This window comes from Hyaena hyaena, unplaced genomic scaffold (assembly GCF_003009895.1).
Source record: "Hyaena hyaena isolate Hyena2069 unplaced genomic scaffold, ASM300989v1 scaffold_136, whole genome shotgun sequence".
Lineage (NCBI taxonomy): Eukaryota > Metazoa > Chordata > Mammalia > Carnivora > Hyaenidae > Hyaena > Hyaena hyaena.
Genome location: NW_024080768.1, coordinates 1,746,550 through 1,768,395, shown reverse-complemented (window position 1 = coordinate 1,768,395; position 21,846 = coordinate 1,746,550). Strand labels below are relative to the sequence as shown.

Sequence of the window (21,846 nt, the reverse complement as noted above, 5' to 3'; positions counted from 1 at the left end):
CTTTTCATTTTGCCATTTCTTCTATATTTTCTCACCTTTTTCAACAGATCTCACCTTCTTCATTAATCTCTAATTATCTTTGGGGTGCCTGGTTGTCTCTGTCAATTAAGCACCCAACTTTTGCTCAGGTCATGATCTCAAGGTTCATGGTTCAAGACCCACATCAAGTTAGCTGCTGTCAGCACAGAGCCCACTTTGTATCCTATGTTCCCCTCTCTCTGGCCCTCCCCTGTGCTCATGCATGCTCTCTGTCTCTCAAAAATAAATAAACATTAAAAAAAAAAAAGAAAATCTCTTATTATTTTCATATCAGCTTCCTTTGTCCTATATAATTGTTACTTAGGTTAGACCTTAAATATTATAAAACAAAACAGATAGTAAGGTCTAGTAAGTTTAAAATCCCAATAGATTGTACAAAACTAAATTACTTAAATACATTGTATCTGAAAATGTGGAGATGGCTCTATTTATAATTGCTATCTGTTTTCTTCAATCCTCATTGCTAAAGAGATTTTTATTTATTTTTGATGTTACAGATATTTATATATGACCACTCAAACTTCAGTGTCCTCAGTAGCTAAGTTTCTGGAGAGTTCTACCATAGAAAAACTGACCTCACTTTCCATGGAACTAAACTATATTCAGTTCCAATTCGACTGGTTTTTTTTTCAAGCACAATTCACATTTATTTGCTGATGACTGACTAAACATACTTCAAACACAGCAAAGTTAAAGAGTCTATCAGGTGAACTAGCCATTTCTTGCAAACAGCTAAAGTGGTCGGTGAAGAGTAATATGAGCATCATCTTCAAGCTGAGACCCTGGTTCTGGCAAGCTGGTGAGTGTACCTGGTCCCTTTGGCGTGGGTAGGAGTCTCTGAGAAACTACTCCTTATTCTCATACTTGTGCTTGATGTGTTTCCACAGCTTCCCCTCATTGATATGTTTGTAGATAGCACCCACACCTTGGTCTGAGGTGCGCTGTAAGAACAAGGTGCCCATGGCGATGGTAAGGGCAAAGGTGGAGGTCCTTTGGAACAGCAGGAAGTATAACCTTGCAGTAAACATCTGACTGCCATGTTTCTCCACTGTTGAGCCCCAGATGCAATTTAACTCTTAATGCAGTTTGCAAAAGGAGTTTATTTACCTGGTGGTGATGGTTGTCCATATTGTGTGGTCTGAGAAATACAAGAAAAGAATATCTCACCAAAAAAATGCCACTTTTATGCCATAATGTGAAGAATTACACTTAATCATTGTAAGTGATTACTACACTTGATTAAACATTGCCTTGTATGCACTCTTATTTTTGAACTGAAAAAAAAAAATCATTTATCAATTTAGGGGGCTGCTGTTGATTTCTGTAAAACAAGAAGATTCTAAAATGGACAAAAATATTGTTGCATACCAGGTCAGGGAAGAAATAGAATAATTTGGGGACCAAAATTGGGGTTCTAGACATTTAAACACAACTTTCTCCATTTTACAGAAGGAAAGTAAGGATGAGTGAGAAAATGGCTTGCTGTACCTCATATATTTGCTCTACTTCATGTCCAGCATATACTACTTTCTTGGGCTAGTCTCTGGTCATTTGTCACCTCAAATCTTAAAAAGACTGTCCAGAGTGGGAATTTTAATATAAGGACATGGTTGCCAATTTCACCTTTAGCCACCAGGGCCAGTATTTTTAAAGATGTTTCTAAAATATCAAATTGCAGGTCCACTTTGGATCTTTACTTTTTTTTTTTTTTTTTTTTTTTTTATCCTTTGGGCAAATACCTAATAGTGCAACTGCTGGATCATAGGATAGTTCTGTTTTTAGTTTTTTGAGGAACCTCCATACTATTCTCCAGAGTAGCTCACCAGTTTGCATTCCCATCAACAGATTATAGCAGCATTATCAACAATAGGCAAACTCTGGAGAGAACTCGGGATTCTCTCCCTCTTTCTCTGCCCCTTCCCTGTACTCTCTCTCTATCTTTCATAATAAATAAATAAAGTTAAAAAAAACTTCTTATGGTCTTTCTTCATATTTAAGATTTTACTTTATAGGTAATCAAATGAGTCAACCTTTCATTTTATGGCTTCTAGGTTTTGTGTCTAACTTCAAGTGTTGCTATCACATGTATTTTCATGTATTAGTAAATTGTATCTTTATTTAAACTGAATATTTATCTTATGCTGTAAGACACCTACTTTTTTTTCCAAACAGAGAACAAATTGGCCCAACGTCATTTATTGAGTAGCCATTATTTTCCTACTGATTAAAATAGACATTACCTTGTTCTAAACAATTTTACATATGAGTAGACACGTAAAATGACATAATTTCCATTGATATATCTTCTTTTTCATAATCATGCCATAATTATAACATAAATTAATAAATTGTCATCAAGAGTTGTGTTGGAAAAAATAAAATATCAAATCGCAACTAATTGAGGAAAACTCATTACTTTATATTTTCTCCAGTAATTTCTGTTGATAGGTTGCTTCCACTCCCCTTTAAGTGGACTGATTTATGACTAAACTGTGACTATTACCTTCTGCTATTTTCCCTTTCTTGTGGTCTGTTTTATTTTCAAAGCACTCTTTTCTTATGTTTAACTCCTTCCTAAACATAAAAGACCCATGTCAAGTTGGCTATAACCCTGCTACCTTATGCCAACACCTAAAGAATTCTGTTTTCTCCAACTTTTGCCTTTGCTGGAGATGAAAGAATAGAAGGAGGGAACATAAGACAATAGTTATATCCAGGCTCCACTTCAAAAACAACCCCAATTACAAAAGAAGGGGAGAACTTTGTGAGTTGCCTTTCTCTTCTTGCATACAATTAGCTTAAAATTAAGTCATTGTCTCAGTAATTGTTATAAAACTAGATGGCCTCTAAAACTGGTGACACTCTTAACATGAATAAATTCTATTCAAATTCCTTTCCACTCACAATGTCATATTAAATTCATACCAGAGATCAGATACTGTAATGGAAACCAAGGTCTACAAAAGATTTTAAAAAAATCAGTGTCTTCTCTCAAACTTTACAGTCTCATCTGTTGCCCAAATATGAAAAATGTTGGGCACACTCTGTAACACCTTGAAGAAGGGGAACGTGTATTTTCTGACTCCTCACAGTGGGGCAATTAAATTCTGTATTCTGTGTGGCTGACTCAGAATAGAAACTCACCTGTGTGGAGAAGCAGAGAAACCAGTCTGTCTTTGACACAGTTTGAATGGTTTTGGAGGCATATCAACTCTCAGGTTATCTTAGTCTTCTCTGACTGCTAGAAGAAAATACCATAAATTGGGTGACTTAAACAAGAAATACTTATTTCTCCCAATTTTGGAGGCCGGGAAGTCCAATATCAAGGTGCCAGCAGGTTCAGGTCTTGATGAGGGCCCTCTTCTAGGCTTGCAGGTGGTCACCTTTTCACAGTATCCTTACATGGGAGGGGGCCTAAAAGGGAGGGAGAGGGAGAGGGAGAAGATGTTTTGGTATCTTTTTTCTTCTTACAAGGACACAAATCCCATCATGGGGGCTTCACTGTCCATGACTCATCTAAACCTAGTACGTCTAAAAGGCCCCAAATCCAGATACTATTGCTCTGAGAATTAGAGCTTCAACATATAATTCTGGAGTGACAAACATATTCAGTTCATAACACAAGGGTTTGCCTACAACAATATAAGGCAATCCCTCTAGAGCCACACAACAGTTACATATGGAAATTATATTTCTGCTGAGATTCAAAGGCAATTGAAATGATAACACAAAGAAAATTTACAAACTTATCCCTCTCTACTTGAGGTTGAGGGTATCAAATGGTTGAAATTTGGAAATTTGGAAATTTGGAAGGAACTTATCTTGTCCCCTTAACATAAAACTTAGGAAGAGAGATTTAACAACTATGGTCTATAGAGATGCATTTGACCATTTCAAGGAAATTGCAGCAATATAAAGGGATATTTTTCTGAAGAATGTGCAAAAGCACCAGCTGGGAGTGAGTGGGAAAGAGGTGGTTTAAATGTCTGAAAAATCCAGAGAATGCTCCACACCTCCTAGATAACTAAAATCACTTTATTAAAACTTTGTTTATATATTATTTTTGAGAGAGAGAGAGAATACGAGTAGGGGAAAGAGGTAAAGGAAAGAGGAGAGAGAATCTCAAACAGGCTCCATGCTCAGTGTGGAGCCTAACTCAGGGCGTAATCCCATGACTTTGGGATCATGACCTGAGCCAAAATCAAAGTCAGATGCTCAACCTACTGAGCCACCCAAGCACCCCTAAAAACTTTCTTAACTAAGAGTATTCTTGCTTCCTTGAAGAGGTCAAAGCCATATTAACAAGATGTGGAAGGAGGAACAGAAGTACCGGGTGAGAAAAGTAAGAAGCTAATCACCTGACCCTTTGCTGAACTGAACCCTCAGCTAATTACCTGAACCTTTAGCATTAGACTTTAATTGAGGCAATAGAGAAGTTTTAACTTTAAATCAATGTATGATTTTGGAATATTCTGAGAAGACATTCTATTTAATGAGTTGAGACTGTGATTTGTACTTAAAGTGACTATGAAACTTTTATTATCTAAGAAGTAGAAAATATATGGCTCCTGAGTAGGAAAAAAAATTTGCTCTTCCTCCAAGTGTCTCTTTTACTGTGTTATGACAACCACACTCACAGCACTTCTGACAGCGGGTGTGTGGAGTTTTCCCTCATCAAGCAATTCTATAATACCAGCTGGATGTCTTACAATTTGATCCAATTCTGATACTACCTATGGGATATAGCATTGGATTCCACAGGTTTAGGACTTAGCCCCATAACACTGTCCCCCACTTCAGATGCCAATTGCTTATCCAGGTTGTCACCTGTTGCTTCTGAACAACTGGCCATAAATTGGAGATTCTCATAATCCCCTCCTTGGTTTAAATATTTTGGTAGAGCAGCTCACAGAATTTAGGGAAACAGTTTACTTATTTTTACTGGTTATTATATAAGGATATAATAAAGGGTACAGATGAACATCCAGATGGAAGGGATGTTTGGGACAAGTTATGTGGGAAGGGAGTGGAGCCTCCATGCCTTCTGTGGGTGCACCTCTCTCCCAGAACCTCAACATGTTCACCATCTCAGAAGCTTTCTGAACTCCATACTTTGGGGATTTTTATGGAAGCTTCATCACATAGGGATGATCAATCATTAGCTCCATTTCTAGCTGCACTCCCCTCTCTGGAGGATGAGGGGCTGAAAGTTCCTAGTGTCTAATCACAACTTGTTCTTTCTGTTGACCAGCCCCCATGCAGGAGCCCACAAAGAGTCACCTTATTGGAACAAAAGACATTCATCCAGTCACCCAGGAAATCTCAAGGAATTTAGGAGACACAGGCACACACAGACACACACACACACACCCCAAGGTAAGGAACCAGGGTTAAAGACCAAATGTTAGAATAAAAGAAGCTTCTAGTGATCTTATTAGGAAATTACTGGAGTTTTAGGAGCTCTGTACCAGGAACCAGGGACAGAGACTAGTATATATATTTTTTCTATTATTTCACAGCACCTTATCTGGTTTATTTCCAGGGAATTAGGAAAATCTAGTGCTTCTGAATATATTCAAATAGAGAGCAGGAATATATACCTTAATAATTATATCCCATAGATTGAGCTGGTTAAATGTAATGGCTACATATTTATTATTGCATCATTAAGTCTAAAGCAGGCTGACCACAGCATACCACTTGGTACAATTGATTTATTGAACACTCACAACTCTTCACAGGTTTAAATGAGAAACCATTTTATTTTTCCAATAACTCCTTGGCAATTCTATATAACCCCCCTTTCTATTGATCCCTTTATAACTTGTGACTAGATTCCATAATGCCAGTCACTTCAATTAATTCAAACCATCTTATTTCAGTTTCAAAATCTAGTCCTGTTTATTTTAAAATTTCATTTAAATTACTTCTGTTCCTCTTCCCATATTTTAGGTAAGACCTGTCTGTGGCTTTAGCAGCTTGGCATCTCAAGGTGGGATTGAAGTGGCATAGGATAATTTCTTCACTTTCCTGATTTATTATTTTCTCTCCCATGTGCCCTCTCTGTAATTGGGCAAGGAGAGGGAAGAGCGAAACAGGTATAGATGAATGGGCACATTTCTTCCTTCGTATAATGTATGGCTGAATATATTGTATGTTTGGCAAAATGCTTATGAGTTGTTTTAAGAACTCTAACATGCCAGGATTCTGATCTGAGGATCTAGTTTGTTACCATTCCATTTCAGTTTTTCTTTGTTCATGCTCTAAGGATAAATCCAACCCCAAAAACTATCATCTGTATCAGTCAGATTCCCAGTATAGAAGTCTCAAAAGGAGTAGTGAAAAAGTATATGAATTAACTATTTGCATACCTGTCCACTGGATTCAGTGAGCCAACAAGAATAACAATAAACCCAGGGATTAGTAATATCTGAAAGCTGTTACCACCCCTAATCCTGAAGAACAAAATAAAGAAAGAGTGTTACTGAATTTCAGGGAGAGTTGGAGTTGTGCAGATGAAATTTGTCTGTCAGGGACTATGGCTTTAGTCCCTGGAAGAGACCTCTTAATAGGAGCTATGGTTTAGGTAGAGGAACACAGTCACTGTCAAATCAGATATGACAGGCATAGTGCTAGGGGATAAATTATTCTTATTTTCATTCTTCCCACTTTCTTATCTCCTACAGATGCCTCTCATGGGGGAAACCCACTTGGATACCAGAAGATAAGAGAGCCTGTGTGATGCATTATGCCATCTTCTAGAGCAGAGAAGAATAAAAAATGTATCTAGAGAGAAAAACAAAATACATATTTCAACCCTCTTGCTTGTCTCCTTCATTCAGTGAGTGGCTTTCTTGGTAAATTAAAGTAAGATGGCTCAGTGCAAGTCATGACCTCACAGTTCATGAGTTCTAGCCCCACTTCAGATTCTCTAGCTACCTCCTCCCCACTTCCCCACTCACTTTCTCAAAAATAATTTTAAAAAATTAAAGTAAGATGATTCAGATTCAGCTACTTCTAATGCTGTCCAAATAACTCAGGAAAATCCACATATAAGCCAAATTGAGAGCAATATGTGTGTCTTTCTTCTTAATTCCTCCATCTCTCTCTACCTCGGGAACCCAAGGTACTCTGAAAACCCAGAGGTGCAATAATTTTCAGAGGAGGACACTGAAAAGTCCAGGGTATTTCCATACACTGAGAGTGATTCTGTCCTGTTATTAGGGGAAGAAAAGCCCTACATTTTTCTCTCCAGAAGGGGATACAATAAAAGGAATAACTTTTCTCAAGAAACCTGCAAACATATCCCACAAAGTATTTGATTCCTGAGTACTGTCCCTGCATGAATTGAGGGATAAGGGTGTGGCATAGATGATGGAATACATATCTCTAAACTAGACCAGTCAGTAAACACTGAAAAAGGTGCCCCTCCATTGTTGGTGATCCACTGCATTCAAAATACAGGAAATGGCATCCTTGTACTTCAGGTACAATTTTTAGGCATCAGGAAATACTGTAAGATGCCACACTTCTAGAGATAAGGAGAGCTCTACAGGCTGATAGATTCAAAAGTGGAAGGAAAAGAAAAAGAAAAGGAGGTGTAGGAACTTAGAACTTTGGACAGAAGCTAATTCTTTTCTGCTGTATTCCAGTATGGAATCTGCATCTCACTGCTATTGATATAATCATATCATGGTATATTTTAGTGCCCTTAGAGATACTCTGTTTTTAAGAGAGAGAATTTTAGATCGATCTAAAAGTTTATGATTGAATAATTTTTCCGATGAAGATTCTCACCCTTATAGCAAATATTTTAGGACTTTTTCATATATATGTCCCTTATATATCCAAGAATACTGTGAAATCCTTGAAGGGAGAACGTTCTTCTTGTGTTTTCCATCAGTCTTAACCTCACCTTGGGGAATAAGTGCGCAATAAAATTTGACCAACTGTGTATAACAGGCAGTGAGTATAGTGCTGATAATTCCAGTTCCTAAGACTTTAGAGATGTTTCTTTATTATCAAATGCATCCTTATTACTAATGACTCATTTCGCCATAGAATTTCGGTTCTAAATTTTTTGCTCTAACTTGGAGTCAGGAAACATCCTTATATTTTATACAGAACTTTGCATATTTTTCTACTTCAGAGGAAAATAAATTTGCTTTGAATCTTTTGTTTTGCAATCAGATTTCAAGGGAGTAGGTAACACAAAATATATAACAACACAAGTTTCTAGTGAATGAAGATTTTAGGGGTAAAAAACAATTTTAAAAGTTGAGAGATAGAAAGCCTCAAGTCAGTGATTCTATACTGACACTACAACTAATTATCTGTGATTTTTGTATTTCTTTTGTTAAATAATAGCTTCTCTACTCCTGACTCTTTAAATCTCCTAACCTGTGTCCCATCCTTTCAGGCATCACTAAGAAATTTGCTTTAATGATTGTATAATCCTTTATAGTAAAAGGCATTGTCATTGCTATAATTGTATATGCTAAAGTTGCTAACTCACAGATTGGCTTAGAGTAGGTGCTCTGAACTGACTTTGTTCAGGATCTGTGACATGATACAAGAACCTAGACTTCTCCAGTGAGAAAAATAGGTTTATCAACATTGATCTTCCTTGACATCACTCAGGAATCAAATCTGCCAAAGTTTCAAGGTCAGACTATTCTACTAATATGGGTTCTGCAGTCAAACAACTTCTTCAATTCCCAGCTCTGCCTTTACTAAGGTGAAAATATGCCCAATACATTTAATGTGTCAGCCTCAATTTACCCTTGTATAAAACTGAGATAATATTATCACTTAGTTTAATTTTTACAAGCATTAAAGAAGTCAATACATGTGAATTTTTTTGTTTTTGTTGGAGCTGTGATCTGCTTGCATTAATTAATTAATCCAGATCTCCATAGGTACAATTGACAAATAAAAATTGTATACATTTAATGTGTACAATGTTAAGTTTTGATATAGGTATACCTTGAGAAGTAATTACCATCATCAAGCTAATTAACACATTTTTTATGTGGTAAGAGCACATAAGATCTATTTTAGCAAATTTCAATTATCCAATAGAATATTAACTCTAGTCATTGTGCTGTACATTAGATCTCCTGAACGTATTCATCCTCCTTAACGGAAACCTTGTACCCTTTGACCAGCATCTCCCCATTTCTCCCACCCTTCAGACCCTGGCAACTACCATTCTACTTTCTGCTTCTATGAGTTTGACTTTTTAAGGGAAAATTTATCTTCTATTGGTGGGAATCTAAACTGGTATAGCCATTATGGAAAACAGTACGAAAGTTCCACAAAAATTAAAGATAGAATTACCATATGATATAGCAATCTCACTTCTGGATATATACTCATGGAAATAAAATCAGTATCTTTTATTATTTATTTTTTTAAGGTTTACTTATTTTTGAGAAGGGGAGTGGGGAGGAGCAGAAGGAGAAGCAGGCTCCTGGCTCTGAGCTGTCAGCATAGAGCCTAATGCGGGACTCAAACTCACAGACTGTGAGATCATGACATGAGCTGAAATCTGACACTTAACTGCCTGAACTACCCAGGTACCCTGAAATAAGTATCTTGAAGAAATATATATTCTCTTTTGTTTGCTGAAGCATTATTCATGATAGCCAAGATTTAGAAACAACCTACGTGCCCACTGATGGATGAATGGATGAAAAGAATATGGTCTATACACATACAATGGTATATTATTCAGCCTTAAAAAAGGAGATCCTGTCATTTGAAACAACATAGATCCATCTAAAGGCTATTATGCTAAGTGAAATAAGCCAGACAGAGAAAGACAAATACTTCATGAATTCACTTATATTTTGAATTTTAAAAGGTTGAACATGTGAAATATTTTTTAAAATGTCAATACAAAAAAAAAAAAAAAAAGCTCAGTTTTAGCAATCATAGCCTATAAAGGTCTCTGGTGGTTCCTAAATAGTTTATCATAGAAATAACCTTACTGAGGTGCCTGGGTGGCTTGGTTGGATAAGTGTCTGACTCTTGGTTTCGGCTTAGGTCATGATTTCACAGTTCATGAGGGCTCTACACTGACAGTGCAGAGCCTGCTTGGGAATCTCTCTCTCCCACCTTCCCTCTCTCTCTGCCCCTCCCCTGCTCACACTCTCCCTCTCTCTCCCTCTCTCTCTCCTTCTCAAGAATGAATGAATGAATCAATCAATGAATAAAAACATACACACGTATGTATGTAAGAAGAAATAACCCTCCCAAGCACAGGGCTAGCTTGAGACATCATGTAGCACCTTGCAGTAGTGCTTAGAGAAGAGGAATACTATAAGAGTAAGCAGCAGGAGTTCCCATTTTAGAGCTTAAACTGAGTTGTTACATGACCTTGGCATTAGTCTTTTTAATAGTTAGACCCAGGCTTTTCTCCCATAGTGGCCCTCAAACTACATTTGCATTGGATCTCTATGACGGGTTTGGTGTGACGATATCTCTGTAGCAATTACTCTCCAGACTCGTTCCTAAATCTAAATTGTTTCTTCTCAATCCTGTCTCATAAGTGAGAATAAGTGTCTTCTACGACCCAGGCTGTGCAGTGGCTGTCGCTCTGAGGTCTCTTGGAGCCTCTTTTCTTGAAGTGAATAGGAGGTTCTTTCCCTTCCTGTCCCTGTTTCTGTCTCTCTTGTTTCCTTTTTTCCGGTGCCTTTCATGGAGAAACTGTGCAAAATGAGAGTGTGCTTTTTCATTTTACGTTTCTTTTCTAACACAAAAATGATATCACTTTGGTTCAAGAGGTTCCCCACTCCCAACTAGTGAATATCTTACACATAATATCACTTTTTAATAAAATTCTAAGAGTTCCTGAACCCTATTTATAGGCTTCTTGCTCCAAAATGCATTTCTAAGCAAAACTGCATTAAGCCCTCTCCATGCAAGTACTTTTTTCTCTAATTATTATGTTTTTTCCTTTAATCTTCCATTATTTGTCATATATCTGCCTTTTTTTTTTTTTTTTTTAGCTCTCTAAGCCTGGTTGGGGCAAAAGACATTAATAATGGCAGAGAATCATGCATTACCTTAAATGGACCTCCAGGAGCAGTTTTCAAGGAAAAAGTGCACAATACAAAGTCAAGAGATTTAACTTTATTCCCAGCTTGACCACGAGGCTAGGTAATTTCAACTAGCCACCTCCTCTTTTTGAATCAATTTCCTGATCTTCAAAGAAGAAATAATGGAGGGGAAACATTAAAGAAGAAATAATGGAGAGATAACGTATTTATTTTAATTTTTTAAAGCAGTCCCCACTGTCCTCCAAACGTATGTCTTGCTTAGCCAAGCCATCAAGTTATGTTTTATACAGATGTAGGAAAATGTGGGATTATTAGAGGATAGGTTCTTGGTCCCTGTCTTTACCTCTCCTCTTCATCCACACATTCTGTAAAACTTCATAGTCAGAATCACCCTGTATATATGTCACCCTTTCTCACAACCTACCCCTAAAACAAAAAGCTGAATAATACTATAATTTGGAAATTGATAAGTAAATAATTTTGTGTACAAATGAGGTATCATCTCAACTTTACTTTGTATTCTAATTACTTTTATGGTTTAGTTCAATTGGATGATCAGACCCTTGGTCAGACATCCTCTGGCTTATCTTCTACAAATTCAAGTTAATAGGCATACCCTAACTATCAACCATAGGACGATATTCTGTTACATCTCTCTTGGCCTCTAATTACTTACAGTTCTGAATTCAGTTTTTTAAAGGATGATATTTAAGGGTCAAAAACTAAATGCTATATATGAATATTATTTTTTAAAGTGCTCTCAAAAACAAAATCAATCTTAAAAATTAAAATCAATAAAATAAAATTTCATTAATTAAATGTATTTTACCCAAAACATACAAAAACATGAATTCAAAGGGGCATATGCACCCCCATGTTTACTGCACTACTTACAATACCCAAATTATGGAAGCAGCCCAAGTGTCCATGGACAGATGAATGAATAAAGAAGATGTGATGATGATACACACACACACACACATACACACACGCACACACAGGAATATCATTTGGCCATTGAAAAGAATGAAATCTTACCATTTGTAAAACACGGATAAAATTAGAGAGTATAATGCTAAGTGGAGTAAGTCAGAGAAAGACAAATACCATAGATAGCACTCATACATGGAATTTAAAAAACAATACAAATGAGCAAAGGGCAAAAAAAAAAAAAAAAAAAAAAGAAAGAGAGAGGCAGAGACAAACAGAAGAAAATAGTTTTAACTGTGGAGCATAAACTGATGGTTACCAGAGGGCAGATGGGTGGAAGGATGGGTGAAACAGGTGATGGGGATTATCATGATGAACAGTGAGTAATGTATAGAAGTGCTGAATCGCTATATTGTACACTTGAAACTAACATAACACTGAATGTCAACTATACTGAAATTAAACAACTTAATAAACAAGGTAAATAAATCAATGAAATAAAATTTTTATTAATTACATTAATTGCACCTAAACTCAAAAATTAATAAGTAAAATAAACAGTATAACATGAATCAAATTATACAGGGTGTTTTCATCATGCATATCATATTATAGTCATGTCTTATTATATGTAGATAGGTAGATAGATGTATAGAAGATAAATATAGTGACTCATAAAAAGAATTTAAAATATACCAACACAGAATGTTTACAATGTTAAAATAATTTTACATCAGTTTAGGGAATAAAGGAAAAACTGAAGTTATTGATGGACTTCATATAAATATTTCTTCTCAGGGTATATTATATTATGAATCCTATTGATAAATTTAAGAAAAATATTGCAGAAAATAGCTAATATGTGTTTTAATTCTGAGTAGAATTCACTAACTCCTTGCATAGTATGTCTCCCAAAGAAAATCCATGTCCTAAATCCTGGAACATGTGACTATATATATTACCTCACAAGGCAAGAAGGAATGAAAGTAGTAGATGAAATAAAGTTTGCTAATTAGTTGACCTTAAAATAGAAAATTATTTGGGCTTATCCAGAGAAGTCTGATCTAACAATGGGATTGTTATAATTGGAAAAAAGACACAGAAGAGAAAGTCACAGATGGTAACCTTAGAAGAACTTATCCTAAAGTTTATGGCTTTGTAGATCAGGGTTTGTCTACTTTTCTCATGATGAGAATAGGTAATGTTTCTGGAAGGAAAACTGCAGAGATCAAGTATTATTTTGATTACATCATACCAAGGATAGATACTATCAATATGACTTAATTTTTACTTTAATCATGATAGCTGATGCAGTGTTTGTCAGGTTTCCCCGCTGTAAAATTAGTTTTTCTCCTTCATTTCCATACTGGTCCCTTTGGAAGGAAGTCACCATATGCAGCCCTCAACTGAGGGGCTGGAAGTTAGTCCACCTCCTTAAAAATGAAGTATCTACATAAATTATTTGGAATACGACATGGGATATTTTTTGTTTGCCATTTTCTTACTTTTATCAGTATGAACTTAAGCAAATTGTCTTATACTTTTGAGTTTTAATACAATACTGTTTTAACTTGTTGCTCAAATTGTTGTAGTTTGGGAGCTCTTTCTTCTTTGACATGCCTCCATCAGTGTGTGTCTTGTTTTGCTTTAAGCACTTCCTTATTTCCTTTCTGGCTCTGCAAGATATTATAAACTCAATGTGTATATTCTCTGACCCAGTCCTAAAACCAGCCATCTCTCCAAGAAGCCACGATCCTTTTATTGGAGAATACTATTAAAAATCAAGATGTAGATATCGTTTGTACTTCTTACTCCTGAAGTGTCATTGAGTATTGACTCTGTCAAGTGATAAAGAAATGTATTTGTGTAAACCAAACTGTGTATGAAAACATATCTATATATGTTTGTAGATATATATAAAACTTCAATTTAGACTGATGTCTCTAACTGTAATCCAGTACCACATGGGTCATTCTAGCCCTCCTACATTGTTTATTTGTAACCTCACTCTAAGAATGAAAAACCTATATCTTATTCATCATTTATTTCCTTAATACACAATTCCAGTATAAATGTATAGTGGCTTCATATTTATTAACCTACATCCTACTGGGCAATACTCTTATCAATTAAAGTACCAATTGCCTTCAGTCTCACAGTCTAAACTCACTTCTCACATTGCTTAGGTGAGCAACTTTTTCCCTATCTCCCCTCAATGAGATTATTTCCTATACTTGTCATAAAGTTTGAAGATTGCCATGGGATGTCTGAGGTCAGTTGAAATCATATCACTTGTGTGTTGTTGTTTTTTTTTCACAGACACCCCAACACATAGTTCTCATCTTTTTTGATAAATATCTTGACCATGACATGTCTTACTGGTCATTTATCTATCAATTTTACCTGATATTCTTCTAAAATTCAGATCTCTTTCCTTCAGTATTTCAGAGAATTTTAAATTTATTATTACTGTATAACAAATGCTTCACACCTTATTTGCCATAAAGTGTCTATTAAACTTCAGTTACTAATTTCAAGTCAATACTGAAATATTTACCATTTTTCACTTAAAAACATTATCTGTTTTAATGGCTATTGTTTTATTAATTTCACACCTCTGACTATTGTCCTTCTTTTCATGATTAAATTCCAATTTTCATGACTGTTCTTATATATTTATGTTGTTTTTTAGCTGCTCTCTGTACCTAAGTATTAACATTTTGGCATAATTACCTACAGGAAATGTCTGTCCTTTTCATTCAGCAATGACTTAGTGATAATTTGGGCAATATTGGCTCCTGGATCCTTTGCATATCTTCAATAGAATGAGTCATATTTAGAAGGCTCACAGCTCCGTACTTCTACTAGATAAAACTGAAAGCTTGCAAGCTCTGGGGGTGAGGTCAATGCCCTGATGTTTCACCTCCCTAGGCATCCATTGTCCATCTGGCCTAATAACATATGTGACTCACTGTTCTACCACAGAATGACTCCTCTTATTTAGTCCTCTAAAAACATTATGCTATAGTTAATATCACAGATACATAATTAAGAGTGATTGGGATAATTAATGTTCTAAGCCGTAAGTAGCTCACCTGGAATGACTTTTGTGGAGGTCTTACCTCAGCACAGTATCTGAGAATCCTGCTTTAAATGATCATCTCTTAGAAACTATCATTTTTCATGGGGGCACCAGGGTGGCTCAGTGGGTTAAGCATCTGACTCTTGATTTTGACTAAGATGATGATCTCATGGTTCATGAGGCATCATGGCTCTGCACTGACAGTGGGGAGCCTGCTTGGGATTCTCTCTCCCCTCTCTCTCTGCCCCTCCCCTCTCTTGCTCACTCTCTCTCTCTCTCTCTCTCAAAATAAATATGCTTAAAAAAAAAGAAAAAAGAAAACTACCATTTTTCAGAACATTTCAGGGCATATTTTCCTGTTTGCACACTATCTCCTATGCTAGTAAGCTTAAATTACTTGGTTAAGGAACATTTTGACAACTTACCATAAAATTAGTACCATCAATCACTCATAATTAATGTTCATATATATTATATATATTAGGCTGTAGTAAATATTCAAACATCTTTTAGACAATTAGGCATTAGTCTCTGTTTAAGAAAACCAGAATAAATCCTTTGTGTTGTGATCTATTTTGCTTAACATAAAGTAAAGGATATGGACAGTTCAGGAAAAGAAAAATTATGTTGAATAAAATATGAAAGAAGGAAGAAAGAAAGCATTTTAAAAAGACAGGAAGACTAACTTGACTGGAGCAAAGAACCCATATAAGAAAAAATGACTTAGAAAAGTTTTATTTCTCTTTAAGAAATATGAACATCTTTTTTATAGGCAAAAATGTCAGTACTATTTTGGTTTCTGTGGGACAGAACTAACTCTGACTGCTATGGATCCTTTGTCTAATTTCAACACCGCCCTCTTCAATAATCGCAGAACCTGCATATTACAGCTTTACTTTTTACAAAGTGTTTTCAGTTTCTTAATCTGATTTGATGCTTAAAACGCTATTAGAAAGTAGGAATAGAAGAAAACGTCATTTCTCATTTGTAGATGAAGGATATAAGATGTAGAGACTGGCTTCTGATATTTGAAACCTCAAAAAATGACCCTTTCTACCAGGCTGGCCAACCCTCTCAATGGGATTCTTATGTAACGGCTCCTCTTCTTTCGCTACTTTCCAAAACTGGAAAAAATTCACCTCTCCTAAAAAAGTACATCCTCATGCAGAACACTGGTCCATAATTACTGAGCATTCAGACATCTGCACTGAGTATATTTTATAACTATCTATCATACCTTCCTGACTCCTCTCCGCTGCTTGCTGGAATTCCACAATTTCTTTCTCATTACTTCAGTTTAGGGCAGGGGCTGTAATAAAAGAGTAATACAACTGGTAGAGTTAACCTATTAAACACTGCCAGTCACTTAAACATTTTCCTGACCCTATCTTGAGAACAGATGTAGATAAAAGGGTAAAGAAGAGAGTACGAATGTCCTAATGTAGTCTGAGTCATTCATGACCACTCTGCCCTCTCTCCTGTTAGAGGAAAGTCAGGGTGATGTTAATGTATGCTTGCTTAGAAATGCCAGCCTGCTCCCTCCTCTCCACAGTCTGTTCCAGCTGTAGCCCAATTAAATTCAACAGTTCACAGGTGTTCAGAGAAATGCTTTCAACATAAAACCTCAGTTGTTTTTAGGGCTCTTCACTCCCTTTAGTGCTCTTTAAATTTGAAATATTCTTCCAACAAAACAAACCACATTTACAAATGAAGAAAAAAATATAAGGAATGATGATAAGGATGCTAATAACTATAAAAATATTGTCAATAACCAAAAGGAAGGATTCTTACTGTGTCAGCCGGAATCCTAACACATTTAGCCTAAATCTGAAGAAAATAATATTTTCTTGATTGAAATGGATAAAGGGTGAGAGTGGAAGACCATCATGCTATATGTATGATGAAGGTAAAACATATAGATAAGAACTTACATTCCATCTTTTCCGGGATATTTAAATCATTCGCACATCCACTCCCTCCTTCTTCTTGCATTTACTCCCTTAGATTATTCATCACACACACAGACCCAGCAATATCTAGCAAGTGAATGCCAAGAATACCTCCATACAGGTAATCCGAGCCTCAATCCAGAGAAAGAAAAAGTTGACAGCTAATAATTATCTCTCCATTCACCATTACAAATACATTAACTCATTCCTAAGGACTTTGGAATTATTTCACAGATAACTAAGGTCTGAAACAATAGGACACAAAATATGTGTAATTGACGCTACACAAATCTGATCCGTAAGTACACATCCACATGAAGCAGTCATTAATAAGGTCTGAATTTGGAGGTTCAATGATGTACAAGAACGTAAGACATACAAATTTTGCAGGGTAAGCCAGAAAAAAACCCATTCATTTAGCAAATATTTATTGAGAGCATGGTAATGAACCAAACAGACTAAAGACAGTGTCCTAGGGAATCTTACTGCAGGGAATAAACATTAAACATACAAAGTAACTAAATTATCCAATTTAAAAGGCAATATGAGACCAGGAAAAAAGAGAAAAGGTCAAACAAGGAAAAGGGAATCTGGAGTTCAAAACGAGAGGGTAGGAAATATGGGAGGCTAATAGGAAACAACTTCACCTACTTCATTCATTTAGAGATACTTTTATTTGTTGGGTGAATCCTGTATTGATTATAGACTACTTGTATTTACTGAAATTGGAAACTTGGAAAGAATAAGATTTGTTTGGTGATGATGATGTTAATAACTAAACTTTCTTGAGCCCTTATTATGTGACAAACACTGCTAAATTACTTTATGTGAGTGATTTCACACAATAGTCACAAAAACCCTGTGAGATACCTAATGCTACTCCATCAACTCTAAAGATTAAGAAAATATGGTTAAGAGAGGCAAAATAATTCACCCAACTCCAATAATTCACTCAGCTCAATTATCAGAGCTGAGCTTTAATCTGTGTTTTGAATCCCAAGCTCATGCTATTAATCATTTCTGTAGATCCCACATCTTACTTGTTGGAATATATTCTGAACTCATGTTTATTCATTTTTCTAATTATACTTTTAAAAATTAGAAAAACTTTCTGGATCATTCATGGATTTTCCTAATGACCCTTTTTCTCCCCCAAATAATAGATGCAATAGTCTGGAAAATTTTAGAAAAATTGAAAGAAAAAATATTTGAGACCCTGGAGATGTGAAATCATTTTGCATATTTTCTTTTATGATTAGTTTTTTCACTGAAAAATGTATCATGAACATTTCCTCATATAATTAAATACTTTTCAGGACATATTTAATGAGTACAGAGCAATTACCAATGTGAACCTATGATAATTTATTTAATCTATTATCATTAGAAATTGAAGAGGGTGTTCATTTTTCCTTTTTTAACTGAAAGCACAGCATTAATTACATATTGAGTGAAAATCAGTCATTTTCTTAAGATAATACATAAATATGAAGTGGCTGGAAGAAAAAAATAATTAGACGTATTGATTTCCCTATACCACTAGCCTACCCCAGAAATTTTAATCATCTTACATCCCACAGGCAGCATGTTCATTTTCCAACACTCCAGTCAATAGTGTAGATATGTAAGCATATGTACAATACATGCTACCATGTATTTATTGGTTTTTCAAGTTTTTCGACAAATAACTTGCTCACACAAACATTTATTTATTTAGCTCATAAGAGAAATCAGCAGATTTTTTATGTGCTTCAGATATGCTAATTCATTTTAATTCTTGAAAAAATTCTGTAAATAATAAATTAAGTATTTTCTAGAAGTTTGTGCTAGGATGAACAACAGTTCTCCATTGACATACATCTCCTGACCTCCGGAACCTGTAAGTATTTTCCCTTACATGGGAAAACATACTTTGCTTATGTGATTAAGTTAAGAATCTTGCTTTTGGGATACTATCCTCAATTTTTTGAATAGGTTCTATGTAAGGGTCCTTATAAGAAGAAGGCAGTAGGGTCAGAGGCAGAGACAATATGAAGCTAGAAGCAACATGGACCATGAGTCAAGGAATGCCAACATTTTCTAGAAGGTGGGGAAGGCAAGGAAATGGACTCTCCCTACAGCTCCCAGATGGAACACAGGCTTTCCAACCCCTTTTGGACTTCTGACCTCCAAAATTGTATGATAATAGGCCTGAGTTGTTATGCTACTAATTTTATGGTAATTTGTTACAGGCACACTAGGAAGCTAATGTGGATTTTAGAACCTAGAAATGGGATTGTTCTATAAAACATATCTAGAAATGTGAAAATGCACTGAATTGGGTAAAGGATAAAGCGTGGAACAATCTTGAGGACCATGATTGAAGCTACTTTGTTAGCCTTAAACAGCCTGTTAACAGAAATATGGATGTTAATGACTGTGCTAGTGAGGGTTTGAAACAATGAGGAGCAAAGTAGAGGAAATCTATATTGTCCTAGAGAATAATGAAATCATCACAAAGACAATATTGGTAGAAATACCATTAAAGACACTGTGAGAATTTAGAAGGAAGTGAAGAATATGTTATTGAAAAATAGAGGAAAAGAGATACTTGTTATTTAAATGCAGAAACTTAGTAAAATTATGTCCTACAGCTATGTGGACAGCACAACTGAAAGCAAGGAACTTGAATATTTAGCTGAAGAGACTTCCAAGCAATGTTGAGAGCATTGTCTTTTTTCTATATACTACTTATACTAAAATGGGGTAAATTGAAGGAACAACTTAAGCAAAAAGGAATCATGACCTGATGATTTGGGAAATTAATAGCATAACAACACTGCAAAAGATGCTAAAATTAAGAAATACACTGTCAGGAAAGAAAACCAAGGACCAAGCACAAATTTTGCAAGGAACTTTGAAAGAGCAAAAACTTATGCAGTCATTCAGAGGACTCTTTGAAGATATTAAGCATGTGATTCATGGATCCCCCCAGCCATCTCAATAGAAGACAAAAATGGAGATGAGATTATCTAGGAAAGACCTGTCTAAAAGTGTCTTGTTCACTGACATTGTACATAATATCTCAGCCAACAATCAACAATCAATCAAAAAACTATTATGTTTGGGATAAGTACTTTTTGTTTATTTCTGTTATGCACTTTGGAAAGTAGGGAAGAAATGAATGAGTTTGATGATTCATTTCAGAGAAATTACAAATTATTTGAAGATTTAAACATTTTAAAAATGTAAAATAAAAATAGAGAAAATAAAGAATATTAAATTTTCACTGTGTGGTCTAACATTATAGGAGGAATTGAACAAAAAGGAGAATATGTGGAGGTTTGAGACTTTCAGCAGAGAGATATAATTTAAACTGGTTTTTCAAGGCTGGATGCTATTTTCATGTTGAACAGAGTGGGAGACAAGCAGTGAGTAAAGAAAGAACTTCAGGATAAATATATAGATGGCTTAAATTAGAGGAAGATTTAGTTTTGGGGGAAGATTTAGTTTTGGGGTTGGGAGAGATTATGTTATATGGGTGAAGTGTGGTCAGAATATATTGAAGGTAAACTTTGGGTATTGTTCTTTTATTAGGGAATCACTGAAAGGATGAACTGACTGGAGGCTTGAATCAATCATACTTGTGTTTGTTTTTAGTTAAAAAACTTATCTTTTATATCTCACAACCTACCATATTGAGGAAATAAATACCTGAACTATTAAACTTATAAAAGTAAAAACAAAAGAAGGTAGTCTTTTTTATAAACATAAATACATTTAATTATTTCTTTGTGATACTTATTTATACATGACTACATCTGTATTAGTGCACATAAAACATTAACTGTGTAAAAATTCCAAGTCTATTTATGAAGGAGTGCAAATAATTATGTTGAAGTTCTTATACAGTAAATCAACTATCAAGTCAGTGCGTACCTAGAGGTGAAATGTGTCACAATTACAAGTTTTATTTGCTCTTGTTAGGTTCCAATTAATTCTTTTTCCTATTCTTTCTGTTTTTAATAAATTCTTTCATCAAATTATGTGTTTTTCCTGGAAGACTTATCTTCACCCAATTATTTTATAATTACTCTGACTTAAAAAAAAATAACTACCTTAGATTCATAGACATTTTGAAATATTTGAAACACAACTTGCTAAAAAGAGGCAGATAATAAGATCATTAAGCTTTGTTTCCCATTTGGGATAGACACATTATTATTGCTTTAAAATGTACTAATTAAGCTAGTTTTAGATCCTTAAGGAGTTAGAATCTGAATAATCTGATTTCATGGTCTTTGGTTTTCTGCCTTTTAGCCCACATCTGCATAAAACAGAACAAATCACGTCAAGCACCATCTCCTACTTTTACCTAATGTGGTTACTCTACTACAAAAACTTTAGTTTTGTTAGAGTCACACACTTATTACCACCCCTATTCCTGTCTCTCTCCTTTGTTGATTTCACTGTGTCTGGATTACTGCCTACTTCTCTTCTACTTCATGTTCTTCAAAAATATCATATTCCCAAAAGTAACTCTGTAAAACCTCTTTCACCTCTTATGTGCTCTTTTAATCCATATATAAAAAATTCACAGACATATTGACAAATTTCTAAATTTCTGAATTATCTTGTTGCCTTATATTTTTTATGTAGTGTAAGGTTCAAGCCTACAGCTATTAATCTTCAAATAAAATGTTATGTAAACATAACTAACATATATAGAAAGTAATGCAGTGAAATAAAATGAAGTGAAAAATTTTAGTTCTATAACAGTTAGAGCTAATTTGTACTCCTTTTT

The 21,846-nt window shown here is 35.1% G+C and overlaps 1 long non-coding RNA gene across 2 annotated transcripts in view; it reads right to left on the bottom strand.

Annotated features, from left to right (window-relative positions):
- Positions 1-3,368: 3,368 nt before the first annotated feature.
- LOC120235705 overlaps positions 3,369-21,846 on the bottom strand; it is a 94,955-nt gene continuing 76,477 nt past the window's right edge. The window contains exons 6-7 of one of the 2 annotated variants that reach the window (XR_005529484.1): positions 16,352-16,423; positions 3,369-3,453 (exon numbers count right to left, since the gene is read on the bottom strand). This is a non-coding gene — a long non-coding RNA (uncharacterized LOC120235705). Of the gene's footprint in view, positions 3,454-11,180; positions 11,248-16,351; positions 16,424-21,846 lie in introns of those variants that run through there. The other variant, XR_005529483.1, reaches the window with a different exon arrangement.